The sequence below is a fragment of the Prinia subflava genome, chromosome 4, assembly GCF_021018805.1.
Source record: "Prinia subflava isolate CZ2003 ecotype Zambia chromosome 4, Cam_Psub_1.2, whole genome shotgun sequence".
NCBI lineage: Eukaryota > Metazoa > Chordata > Aves > Passeriformes > Cisticolidae > Prinia > Prinia subflava.
The window spans coordinates 27679263-27693130 of record NC_086250.1 but is presented as its reverse complement, the minus strand read 5'-3'; the positions used below and the strand labels follow the sequence as shown (position 1 = coordinate 27693130).

The window sequence follows — 13868 nt, the reverse complement described above, 5'->3', positions numbered from 1 at the left end:
GTCAGCTCAGATTCTGTTAGGATGTTTTTATATTCTGGGTTTATAACATATTTGAGTGCTTAACCTTCTCAAAGCATAGGCTTCACTTGTGGGGTTTTATGTATGGTCAGACTAGTTGAGAGGAAGATGTATACAGAGAAGCATTTAATGGTAGCTAACTGCTTCTGTGGGCCCAATTAAGACTATCCAACTGTGAAACAAATTCCCCAGAGTAACAGTGCGGTCTGCTTGCCTGGGTTTTCTGAGGTGGGGGAAGGAGGCCTGGAATAAGAGAATATCCAAGGCAGCTTTGGAGAAAAAAATTTTAGAGTTTTTTTAGGGGAAAAAAATACCCCAAAACCCTAACAAACTCAACACAAAACAAAACTAAAAGAAGAGCAGCCCTCAAACTTTTGGTATGCAGCATTAATAAAAGTTGAGGTCAGCTTTATGTATACACTGCATTCTAGACTTGACACTGTAGTAACTGTGCCCCAGATCTGGATGCGTTGTTGATCCAAAATCAATCTTGTTGCTCCTCAGAAGGCAATGAGAGATAATAAGTACTATTCACCTGATTGCCTTCCTGTTCTGAGACAGCTGGTGACGCTTGTCTTCCTGATAACCAGGAGCTTCAGATCTAAGGCAGGGATAAAGAAAAGCTGGGAGCTTGCTGAATCTAAATTTGACAGTCGATGGCTGTGTAGAGGGTCAGGAGGGATAGAATCTGTGACATGTATAAGAAAGGAACAAAATTTATCTGCTCTGGTTGCAATGATTAGATGTCTCTTCGTCTGGCTTTCTTACAGTGGATGATTGATTGTACCCGCCAGCTGGCTAATATCATAATTAACAAAGTTGCTACCATGTCTGAGAAGTTTAATCGAAAATATTGCCGGCAGTATGATGCCATTGTCACAGAGATCACAAGCGCAGCAGTGTTGACTTTTGTACTGGTGGAGCTGCAGGACTATGTAGATGTGCTTCAAAGTCGTTCGCTGAGATAACTAAAGGTACGTTTCTTTCCCTATACATTTCTCTGCTTTTCATTCTTTTGAAAAATGAAGTACATGGTCCTTTGATGATACCTTTCATTTCAGGGTGCCATGTGAAGCTATTCTGTCATATTTTAAAGCAGTTGCAATAGCAATACAGAATATGTTTTATCAACGAGTCAAGAGGTGAATAATCAAAACTGTAGTTCAGTGATACTCACCCTTTCTAAGTGGTCTTCGGTGTCTTACTGGACGCTTTTTGCAAAAAATGTGTTGTTTCGTGCTAATTTTCTCAGCTGGAAGCTCAGAAATGCTGTTGACAGTCTACGTTCTAAGAACTTGTAGTTCAGCTTGGGTTTATTTTTGCAGTACTTCTTTTCATACATTACTTCAAGTTAGAATGTAGCTTAAAAAAAAAAAAAAAAAAAAAAAAAAAAAAAAAAAAAAAAAAAGCAACCCAGGGAAAACCCGGTGTTCTTGCATCCATAATTCAGCATTAGAATGTCTTGCTAAAATGCTCTCTTTTGTATACGTGTATTTGTGTCTGTGTGTTCGTGTGTGTGAAAAGAGAGAAGCATTGATGATGTTAGCTGGGTATTCACAGCACCATTGTAAAATACTGCCTGAGAATTTCACTTGCTCCTTTTGTATGTTTACCTAGTTTTCCAAGTTAAACATTGTTCCACGGAGCTCGTTTTCTCTGCAATTGTATTTTAATGCGCGTGTGTGTGTGTGCACTGTGTGGTAGTTGAGTTATGCTCTGGAGTGTGTTGAAAATGCCAGCCTGACATATTGCTAATGAGTGTGCATATTGACAGTGACGGGGGCGTGTGTCTGTCTGTGTGCCATATATTAAAACAAAAAGAGGAGAGAGACGGAGACAGAGAGAGACAGAGAGACAGAGAAGGAAATATTGGGATGGGAAAGAACAGTTTATTTACATTACGGTATGTCAAAATGTTATTATGGCTAAAAATTCCATTTTAAATAGATACAAGTTTTCTTTCTCGCAGGAGCTAATATGGCCATAGTAGGAGGATAAGGGAGACCCATATATTTTGGTGGTATTGGTATTTTTCTGCCCAATAAATTCTAACTTTTTGGTACCAGCTTCTAAAATTTGGGAAATGAATTGTTTGTGGTTTGTTTCGGTTCTGTAAAGAGCTCTCCCTGAGTTTTCTGTTGCTTTTCTCTGTGTCTTTACAGGTAAACTAGTTTTGAGGATTCAGATGGAATTGTTACAGTAGACTTTTGAAGGAATGTATTGTTTAGTTGGTAGCATAGCCGATGTTTATCTAAACCCAACATTTTTGAGGGGATGTGCTCTTTTACATTTGAAAATTGTCTGTTTTGAGTTAAATAATTTCCCCATTTTGAGCTGAAATTGTTGCAATGGTAGTTTAAAACTAATGTTGATGTGAATTTTTCAGAGAGAATTTGCAGTTCGCAGTCAGTTTAATAACATTAATTGTTCTTAATTGGTAGACTAAATTTAAAAACAAGCTGCTCTTTTTTATTATTATTATTTCTTTATTTTTTTAATGGGTTATACCCCAAAAGATACTTCTGTTTTGTGAGAAAATACTTCTCTTCAGGCCAGAAACATATTCCTATCATCATTATTATTCCAATTCTCGGTAATGGATTTTAGGTTTTAACTTATTCTTGCAAATCTATTGCTTTTCAAGAGCTGCTAAGCAAAATTAAAAATCTATATTTTGCTTTGAATAGAAAACATTGTGAGCAATGACAAAATACATTAGTATTGTGATTGCAGACAATAGGGAAGATTAAGTTACTAAAACAGTATATTGTTGTTCTAAACTAAAGCCTGTAATATTTTCTGTAATTGAGACTTCGTGCATTGTTAGAACTCGGCTGGAGTATCAAATGGTTGTGAGGATTAGAGCAGACAACTAAATCAATGTCACAGTAGATGTGGCTGGTTTTTAACAGGATTATCTTCTGAGATGTGTAGAAATGAGCTCTTGTAATAGTTTTGGAGGAATTAATAATTTTAGTAAAATGTTAATAGCAAATGTGCTAATGTAAATAATTAAAAGATTAGTGATGCATCTTTTTGCATGGAAATAAGAAAATAATAAATGTCCTGCAGGTGACTGAAGCTACTGCAATTTTATTGGAGATTAAAGTTTGATTGACCTTTGCTGAGGTGATTAACCCTTCTGAAATGAAAAGCCAGTAGTAAATTATTCTGTCCAATTTAAATGCAAACATGAATGATACAGCATACTGCTCTAAGTGTAAGAGAGAAAAGCGTTTTAATTTTCGTTTCGCACTCAGCGAGATGTGCTCGCAGACAGCGCGGCTGGGCTGCGGTGGAACTGGCCGGTGGCGCCGCGCCTCTGCTGTGCTGGCTCCCGCCGGAGCAGCCGTGCCCCGGAGAGCTGGGCTGGGAGCAGCTGCCTGCAGCGAACCCTCACGGGCGGGAATGCCGGCGAGGTGAGCGGCGCGAACCGCTGCGGGTGCGCTTTGTCCGCTGGCGGAGACCAGCGGGGCGTGCGGGGCAGCGCGCACAGGTGAGGCTCCCTGCCCAGCCTCACAGGGCGCCTCGTCGGAGAGGGGTTGCTCACCTGTGCCAGCCACCGCAGAATTGGAAATTAGTTTGCATCTATGTTGTTCTTTGAGTTGCTTTGCTTCTCCCTGATCCGTAAAAGTCGGATGCACGAGCTTGCAGAGCTGTACCTTTTGACTGACGGAGTGCTTCCTCCAGCGCTGGCTGAGTGCAGGTGTGTGAATTGCCGCGCTGCTTCAGGGCTGTGATTCCCATCCTTCCTACAACGGCGAACAAGTGACTTCTCAGGCTGTAGCCAGTGCGTCATGCTGGATGGGTAGGATCAGGACGTGGTCTTAGTAGTTGTCTAAAGCCTGTGGGATTACTTGCATGTGTAAAGTCTTGCAGATGGTTGTCAGAGTTGCTGTGGCTATGCTACTGAACAGCATTTGAAAAATCTAGAAAGTTATTTTCCAATAGATCTTATAATTCTGCTTCACATTACAGCTTGTATCTGTGTGTGCAAAGTTTATTACTTAATATTAAATTGGAAAGACCTCAGTAATATGCTTGCTGCGTTTTTTAATAAATCTTTCATTAAAAGTTGAACACTTAGGAATTCCTCCCAGAGTATCTGCTTGACTTTTTTTATTTAGCAGCCAAATGAATGTCAGGGCAGTGATTTGTTTTATAATGAATTACATTTAACTTTCACAAAGTAAGAACTCAGGGTGTTGCTATAAAGCGGCATACTGTCTAAAAGTCATTCTGGAGGACTATAATGACTCTCTGAGGGCTTAAATTTACACTGGCTACAGCCATTATAAATGGATCCAGTTCACATATTTTTATTGCTTTTGTTCGAAATTATGTTTTTGTTAAAAGCACCAAAATAATGGTAATTTAGAAGTAGTTCCATTAATTGAGATTGGTTTAACTTGCATGAATAAGTCCTTCAAGGATTACTATCTCCTTCCTTCTCCTGCCAGTCCAGAAGACGGAGGCAAGAGAGTCAGAGAGTCAGGTCTGCACCCAGGACTCTTCATGGTCTTTGGCATACACTGTACTGGATCAGACTATGACAGATTTTTTTTCCTTTTTTTTTTTTTTTCTTTTTCCTTTTTTTTGTTTCCTTTCCTTGAATCCACCTCTCCCTGACCACTTGAAAAGAGATAAAATAGCTCTTTGAAGGCTTCTGCTTGTATGCCAACAGCAGTAGTGCTGGGAATTGGGCTGAAGGGGAGAAGGGCTGCTATAACTGTTTGGTCTTGAGTGGACTTTCTGCCTAGTAAAATTTCCTATTCTTTAATGCAGCTGTAAGGCATTAAAATGATAATGAATGTGCCATCTGCATTCCATATTCAGTTTATCTCCTCACTTTTCATCAAGGAAGATTTCATATTGCATCTGTCAAGGTAGGGAAGTCCAAGGAATTGCAGTTCAGAAATTAAGGACCCTGAGGTAGCAGCTCACTTCTGTCTCGTCTTTTCATTTACACTTTAAACAGCCTTCAGAGAGATGGGTTGCTGCTTCTGGGACCCAGTGAAGAAAGTGAGGAATAGATAAAAGCTAAACTTGTGGTGAAGTGACCTAAATGGAACAGCTGGCAAAAGTATAGAGGGGATCCTCCAGGGTACTGAATTATACCTTCAGGCTTGGATTAGTGGGATGTTTAACAAAGAGATCCATTTGCCAAAAGGATCTCTGCCTGATTTTTAATTATGGAACTAGCGCTTCCTTCAACATTTGCAAATTATTGAGCTTTTTTTCCTCATGTAAAGTGTAGAGTACTAACTGTTGGCTTTTGGGTCTTGGTTTTGCTTTTCTCAGACTAAAAAATTTTGCATGTTTTTGAATTAACCATATGAATACCTGGAACATGAAGCATTTCAACAGTTTTTATGTTATGAATAATGAGTTGCATGCTCTGTGGAGAAAATAAATAACTTTAAATATTTATTGTATTGTTTCTAATTCTGGGATGTTCTTGAGTGCTTGTCATAGGATGAAACTTTTCTTTAAATTGAGGAAAACTGTGTTTACTGATTCTTTGTAGTCATACATATACATAGTATTTTAATGACCAGTAATAGGAATGTAAAATCCAAATTTTAATTGTTTTTTTTAGTAGAAATGTCTCTCAATTATTTTCCATATTTTACAGTAGAGTAATGCAGAAGAGAAAAAAATGGAGCTACCTGTGTCAGAAATACCTATTTACCAGCCAGCTTTCAATATAACATTTTCTCTTTTGAGATAGGCATTATTTCCTTGTCTGTTATCAGCTAATACTACCATACATTTATTAAATCTCTGCAGAAAACCCCCCTCCAAATCACATGAAATAATGATACTCTAGCATGATACAAAAATTTCAAATGGGTGGTGCATCAGGAAAATTCACGATGAAGTAATAACATACACTAAATATATATGTGTTCAGTGAAGATATTCTCCTAACTGTGTCTGCTTACATTTAGTGAGACAGTCAGGCTGAAAAGACAGGGCCTTGTAGTAAAGTTTTTCCGGGAATTTTGTTGGAATACTGTATCTGACTACTTTAGGCAAAAAAAGTGCTAACAATGTGGCTGGTGGGGGAGGGAGAAGGCAAGGAAGTTGTCACTGTCCTCACTTCCTACTGACTGTAACATCTCAAATAAACACTGTTAGTCATTGCACCTTTTGCTTTGCTCTTTTGAAAAAGCATTTATCAAGCAGGTTCTTTCAGAGACAGGTCACATAAGATTGTTTGGATGATCTTCACTGTATGTCAATGTTAACAAGTCACGTGAGAGGTCGGTGGAGTGCTTAGCATGTGATATCTCATATAGATGACTGTTTCTCTCTTGGAAAAAAAAACCCAGAAAAAAAAAGATGCAGGTAAAACCCTGTTTGCCCCCACTATTGCTCCCATACTTTTATGTTGGTCTCGGTTTCTAATTGTTTAGAAATTATCTTGTTTACATTTCTAACATTAGGAGTAGTCATTATGATTATTTGAAAAGAAAATACCTCAAAATTTTACTCCTGCCAAAGACTGTATTTTTCTTCCTCCCTCTCATTTTAATATTCTTTCAATATATTACTCAGCCAATAGCTAAATGAAAATTGGAGGTTTAAGGCCATTTTAACTGCAGCATTTAAAAAATATTTTAATAATGGAACAAACTGCAATTTTTTATATAGAGAAAAGTTTCTGAGTGACATAAGTGACATGTGGACTGCATTACATATGATTTTAAAACACACTGCAATTTCAATAGCTACATAGGCTTTGACCTTAAAGCTGTAAAGAATTCTTTTTATTCACAAGGATGTTTTTAGCAAAAGCTATATATTCCATGTTGCAAATCTGCACAAAATGTATTGCATATTTTCGCCTAGAGTTTTTCCCTCAAATCAGGGAGAAGATACAAAAATTGTAGATTAATTTTAGGCTTCTGTTAAAAATCAGCAATTGCCTAGGTATTTCATCACGGAAAATTAGCTGCAAGTTGATAATTGCATTCCTTGTTCATCATACCTGTGTAGCTTTCTGAAAGTGTGCATAACAGAGAATTGAATTTCAATAACTTGAATAGTTGCATATGAAAACTCTTGGAGTATAATGTTTCAATGAACATTCCTTCATTCCATTTGAATAGAAATTGAAATTCTCTTATGAATGTGCAGTTTCTTATACTGCCTAAATGTTTGGGTTTGGGTGGGTTTTTTTATAGTTTTTGGAGGGATTCAAATTTTGGATTAAGTGAGAGAAAGGGAAGGAAGGAATGTCAAACTTTGTAGGTCAAGGCAGGATATTTTTGAGGTATTTACTTTACATTCTTGAAATGGACGGTGGTAGAAATTTCTAGCTTTTGTTTAAAGGAAACCGAAATGTGCCTCCTTTGAAGAAATTACATTTTTATTTTAGTGGAGGGCTTTCTTATTAAAATTTTTCTGTCTGAAAATGAGAACAAGTTGGACCATTGTGTTCAACAGTTCAAAAACTGCTTGAGAAAACCTTAACTTTTAAAATCACTAAAATTTCCATCAGAAACGAATTCACTCTTTCATTTAGAAACACTGAGGAAAACATTTATATGAAAAAAGTATTGTCAAGTTTGTGAAAATACAGACCAATTAGTGAGATTTAATTTAAATATTTGTGACTGGCTATGTATCATGTATATGTTAGAGCTGATTTATCATTATATTCTTGCCTTATTTGCAAAAAAGGACTCCTACTTATTGAAATATTACTGAAGAATCCAGCTTTCCCCACAAATTACACATTTTTTGCATAAATGTGCCTAATTACCTGAATTCAGTTTTGATTAACAGTGTTAATTGATGCAGCTGTGGATGGGCTCTGTTTACCTAAATTACCATGTGCAAACACCAATACGTTTGAAAGTGAATATGCTAAACTGAAAATACTAATTAGCTAAGACAGATTATTATTCAAGTCACATCTCAGAGCTTTTTAATGAAAGCCTGAATGTGTCAGGGTTTTATGATATTCAGACAGAAATGTCTATATTACATATGAATTCTACATTTAATTCAAGGGAACAGATGGGATGTTGACCGGGGTTCTTCTCCATCACTTCCAGTATTAAAGTGAATATTTTACTCTAGTGGATGCATTTTTGAGTGTGTGTATGTGAGAGAGAAAAGATGTGTGTGAGTGTGTGTGTGAGAGAGAGGAGGGAGGCTCCCTCATTGTATGCCTTGACAATGTGCCAGCCAGGAACATTTAACTGGTCTATTTTTGACTGACATATTTGCAAATTGTAGGCGTCTACTTTCTCAGAATGAAGATAAACAAGCTATTTTGCAAATTTAATAAGGCTAGATAGTAAATGGAATAAAACCAAACAACAGAAAGATTAAACAGATCTCATTAAAGAATTTTTGCAACAACAGAAATTTCCTCTTTTGCAAGAATTAAAAAAAAAGTTCCAGTTTTTTATATAATAGGGCAATTGGGCTACATGTTTCAGATTGTCATGGAAAGGCTTTTAACTGCATTAATCTGTGCAGGAAAATACAAATACAACTTATTTTCTGAATTTTATTTAGAGCAGCACAGATTAAGGTATTCCATTACTGCACTTAATCCCTCCTTTTAGTTGGATGCAAAGCTGTAAATAAGCCTTAAAGTAGTACAAAAGAATATCTAGAGCATAAGTGTTCTTAATATAGATCACCCACCATAAGGCATATGTCCAGTTTTCAATCCATTTATTCTTTTGCTTCAGAGCTTAAATATTCAGGGGTCAGCTCCCATGTGAAATTGAGTAATTCCATCAGAAGCTTTACACACAATGCCTTGACAAAATGAAAAGCAAGGGTTGTAAGTACCGTACCTATTAGTACCAAAATAATAATTAGACTTGTAATTTTCTTATTTGGACAGTTCTTTCAGAAATGTTCTCAAGATACTTGTAATGTTCCTGGTTCAACGTAGGTAGCTACAGTTACAGTTATAAAAAGTTTCAGATCTTTTGATCTCGGTTGGAATCTCTTCTGTGTGTTGCAATGAGAGAGAGAACCCTTTGACTCTGTTATTCCACCGTTATGGTAAATAGAAATGGTCCTGGTTACTTTAGCTTTGTGAACACAATACTCCTTTTTAAAAGGTTCAACAGTTCTGTTTTTGTGTAAGTTGACACATAGAGTTGATGATATTTTCTGCAAGTAATTATCTAAGGTCTTAAACATTATACCTGAATCCTTTAGTCATGGCCTCTTGTACTCCATTAGTGAAGGCTTTACACATGGAACATATTCCCAAATAAATTAGTTCCAGGTACCTTCATTGTTCAGCTGACAATTAACTCTGGCTGAAGAGGAGAACAGTAGTGGTACAAGTCAGATTTGGACCAATATGATAAAAAAATTGCTTCATTCCTATTACATTGCTAAATATGAGTGATCCTCTATAATGAACTGTCTCTTCAGTCCAGACATCTGACCTAGGAAAAAGCTTTTATCCCTGATAAATCACATTTATCAGGAGCTCTGAGTCATAAAATGTTATACTGGACCATTTAATGTCAAGTGCTTCACCACCCTCAATAGAGCTTGACTTCGTTATGCAAGGAGTAGCTGAAAGAGAAAGAGAGAGAGAAGCATCAACTTCTGGAACAGAGAAAGAGAGAGAGAAGCATCAACTTCTGGAACACAGAAAGGGAGAGGGAGACACACAAATCCAAAAATTAGTTTTAAGATGGAGTTTGAAAAAATCATGAAAATTTGAGTCCAGCAAATTTCTGGAATAAATGATTCATAGACAAGATCTTTCAAGCAGTTGATGTAAATGAAAAAAAAAAAAAAGGGTTAGCCCATAGCTTAAAAGAACATACCAATGCCTTTTTTTCCACAGAAAAGAAAGCAGCAACTTCCACATAAATGTTTAAAGAAAGACAATACTTGATGCAGAAAATCTCTCCAAACTTTGACCTTTACTCAACCACTGTTTGAGAGAAAAACCAGTGCAAAAGAAGTCTGCAGTATTTGCTTTTGGCCTTTAAAATAGAAGTTCACACCAGAATCTTGGTGGCAGAAGTCAGCTGTTACTCAGGGCATCTATGTGATACAGCTGCAAAAGCTGATTTAACCGTGCAACAGGTTCTTGTTTCCAGTCAACGATGTAAAGGTGTGTTTGGTATTTTCTGACACCTGCTGTGCCTGAACTATGCATTCTACAGAATTTGTATAAAATTGCTTAGTAAAAAGATACAATAACATTTTTAAGATTATGTCTTTCTTTAGTTCCAAAATTAGCTAGTTTAGGCAAAAATTAACCAAATAACAATAAATAAATACTTATGAGCTCTGCAGTCAACCCTCAAATAAGAAGGACACAAAAAATCATATGGGAAAAAATCATAGCGTCATGACTAATTGCCTTTCTAACTTTTATTTCTCAAAAATTTCTGCATCAATAAAAGTGAGGGATCATCGAATTTCTGTGGAAAATACATCACTTTTGGTCTATTGGAACTGAAATATTTTAAAGCATGTGTGAAAGCCACGGATATAAGCACCCTCGTAAAAAGATCTGAAGTATCCAGGAGACTTGGATCTTATGAAATGTGCTTAACCTGAACAGCAGACATGAACCAAGGAGGAATAATACAAAAGGAGATTCTTCCTCCTCACTCAGCACCACCTTTACAAGTTTAACATTCCCACATCATGCAGCAACATTACATCTCTGGTCAGGGACAAGCTCATCTAAAAATGGAAATGGTTACTAGCACTGTTTATATGTATCTTTGGTTTGAACTTATCTGCCTTGCTTCTTACTTAACCATTCATACTGATTTTCACTTTTTTTTTCTACAACAGAAAGACCATCCTGTTGCTAATGCAGAAATTCTCTCTTCATCTCCTCCTTAAGTGCTTTTGGGCCTTTATTTTGCAGTCAAGATTATCGTAATTCTTGTCATACAAGGTTGACTTGGAAGGAAAGATGAGACACTGTGCTGTCTTGGTTTCTGCTCTGTGAATGAGTTGAATGACTATATATATTCATCCCCTCTGTTCAGATATTTCCAGTGGATTCCAGGGATTTTTTTTGGTTCCAAAATCAGAGCAATGTTTCTGGTCTTCCAAGCCGTTAATGTGTCAGTTTTGGCTCTGTGGGCTACCTCTTTGACTTGTTAAGGTATTTCTCAGAACAAGGAGACTGCTGTTGTTGCATTGGGGAATCTTTTATAGAGTGCAAGCCAAAAAGTATCTTCTGCTTTTATGGATAATTTTTGAAATTTTTCTTATTTATTCTAATTTTCAGCATTGAATTTTTGAGATCTAATGCATTCTGAAGTAGTCTTTTTGTTACAAGTTTATTAGAACACTTTACAGTTCACGTACAGAAAATAACTTACACCTCAGTTACTCACTTGAGCTTTTTTAAAGTCACATTTAGTCTGAATCTATTGCATAATTAAATATTCTCTATTTTTAAAGTTCATTGTATAACATTAAGCAATTAACGTTCCCCTTGAAAAAGGGAAACACATATTAAATATAATTTCTTTTTCATGTTCTATCTCAAAGTATCCATTGGTACAAAGGGTCCTATTTAAAAATGCCTTCAGGACCTTGCCAGAAGTAAAATCCTCTAGTCTCTTCCAGAATCTGTGTTCCCCTTCTCCAGGCTCCTTTTCTCTTATAGTACAGTTGCTATTTTACGTTCACTCTGTTTCTGTACTATCACTGTATCTCACCTCATCATTTACCCTGATCGTCTTTCATGTTTGTTCCTTTCTCCTTGTACTTGGTACACAATTTGGGTAATTTTGATTTTTCTTGCTGGTAATATTTCTCTTCTACTTTAGGCTGACCACAAGTTTTGCTTGGTCTTTATTATACTGCAATTGGTTTTTTCTTTCTAATAGTGTGTGAGAAATTCTATGCACCTGAAAAACAGTTATTTTGCCTTTCAAAGGCAAAATAAAAGTGTGTTATTCTACTGGGCTACTCTAGACATCTGGGAGTGCTATTATCAATAGCGAATATTTTGTTTTTCTAAGTGTCTTGTGCCAGTATGGATTTGAAAAAGTCTTGGAAACTCCTACTTGATCAACTATTTCCGTGCTATCAAAGAATCACAACTCATTTTGTACGTGATCTTCTCCATATGCTTTTCTCTGCTAGATGTTCTTATGTCTCTTATGCTCAGACTCAGCTTCAACCTTCATTTTCTCATTTATTAATTTACTTCATGTCTGTATTTCAAACCATGATATGTATGTCAAAAGGGCAAGTGTAATAACTGTATGTTATCTGCAAACGTCCATCAATTCAAGGCTAATAACTAAAAATTTCTTTTTCACACCACTGGTCTTTTTAAATCCTACTTTTAATTAAATTTCCCAAATTTTTTCTCTATTCTTCGATACAGACTAAATTGTTCCTCTTGTATTTTTTTTTACAATTAGAATTAGAAACAATCTAATTAGAACTAATTAGAAACAATCTTCTTTTAATCTGAAATTACTTTCAGCTATCTGAAACTACACAGGATAGTAAGAGAAGGAAAAGCAGAGTAGGCCAGTATCACCTTTTCTGCCACATTAGAGATACTCTGCTTGTTATGTTGTCCATGTCTGTGCAGAAATATGCTCAGAAAGAAAGACTCAAGCTATGTGAACAAATTCCTTTCTTAGATAACTTCATTAGTTCCTTTGTCAGTGACATTAAGTAGAGATTCCTAGTCTTCTTTTCACCCCCACATATTTCCTTACTTTCTTACTTTCTTACTACCTCTCCTCAATAGTCCCTCACGTATCATTGTGCTTCTTCCCTCATCTACATTCCATATCATCGATGAGAATGATGCTGCAACCCTTTCTTCTGGTAGATCTTGTGTATGTGTGTTTTTGTGAGTGTGCAATGTGTGAACTTACGAGGTTCCTACTTTGGGCCAGTTCCTGTTTCAGACAGAACTTCCATGAAATGGATAAAGCCTCAACATAAGACAGTAAGTTTTCTTATGTTCTAATATCTAATAATGAACTAATTCAGGTTTCAATTGAGAAGTAGAAAACTGAGAAGTACAAAAAACATTATGAGTATTTGAATTTAGTTTGATTCTTTCCTGAGTGTGTATGTATGCACTGACTGATGCTTGCACAGCAGTTATGAACCAACCTGTGTGTGGCATTTTTATGTTGTCATAAACACAGAGTATTTGATTTAGGTGAATATCTACTATAAGAGACATGATTTTTGAAAAATGGCTTTTCCAAGCCTATAGATTCTGAGAAGGAAAATTCCAAGACCAGGAAAAAAAAATACATTTAAAGCAGTGAAAAGACCTGTCTGAAAGTTGTGGTTGCAGAGTATAGCAAGTGTGTTTCTATCTATAATTGGCATACTCATGTGTATGCATGTGCAAATACATAGCCCATCAAAATGGCTGTATAGATCACACAGAAAATTTATCAAAACTCTCACTATCACTCTTCTTTTTCTTGACAACTCCACTTTGACCATTTTTGGGGCATTTGGAGCATATTCCAACAATTGCCATTGTCTTTTTCCAAACGGACTAAAAAGTCCTTTTTCTCTTAGATGAAAATTATCTGTATGCTTATTAGTCTCCAGAGTAGTACTAGACTATGTTTAAATCAGAGACTATTTTTGTTAATTTTCTCTTGGGATATGAGAGTGAAAATTTTACTTTTGGAAAGAAGGAAGAAAACTTGGCCAAATTCCCAGTGGAACAAGATACTTCTTTCCAAGCACACGAGCTCTCAGATGCATAAAATCAAACCTTGATGTTATTTTACCCAGCCTTTTTTTTTTTTTTTTTTTTTTTTGTTAGACTGACTTTTAAACATTTTTGCTTTGATTGTCCTTTTCCTTTTGTACCTATACAATTT

General features: G+C 36.2%; 1 long non-coding RNA gene across 2 annotated transcripts in view; it reads left to right on the top strand.

The window, feature by feature from the left end:
• LOC134550038 (uncharacterized) overlaps positions 1-13868 on the top strand; it is an 80923-nt gene that overhangs the window by 54451 nt on the left and 12604 nt on the right. The window contains exon 3 of one of the 2 annotated variants that reach the window (XR_010080236.1): positions 789-992. The exons of the other annotated variant lie outside the window; for it this stretch is intronic. This is a non-coding gene — a long non-coding RNA (uncharacterized LOC134550038). The remainder of the gene's footprint in view (positions 1-788; positions 993-13868) is intronic. 2 annotated transcript variants of the gene reach the window in all.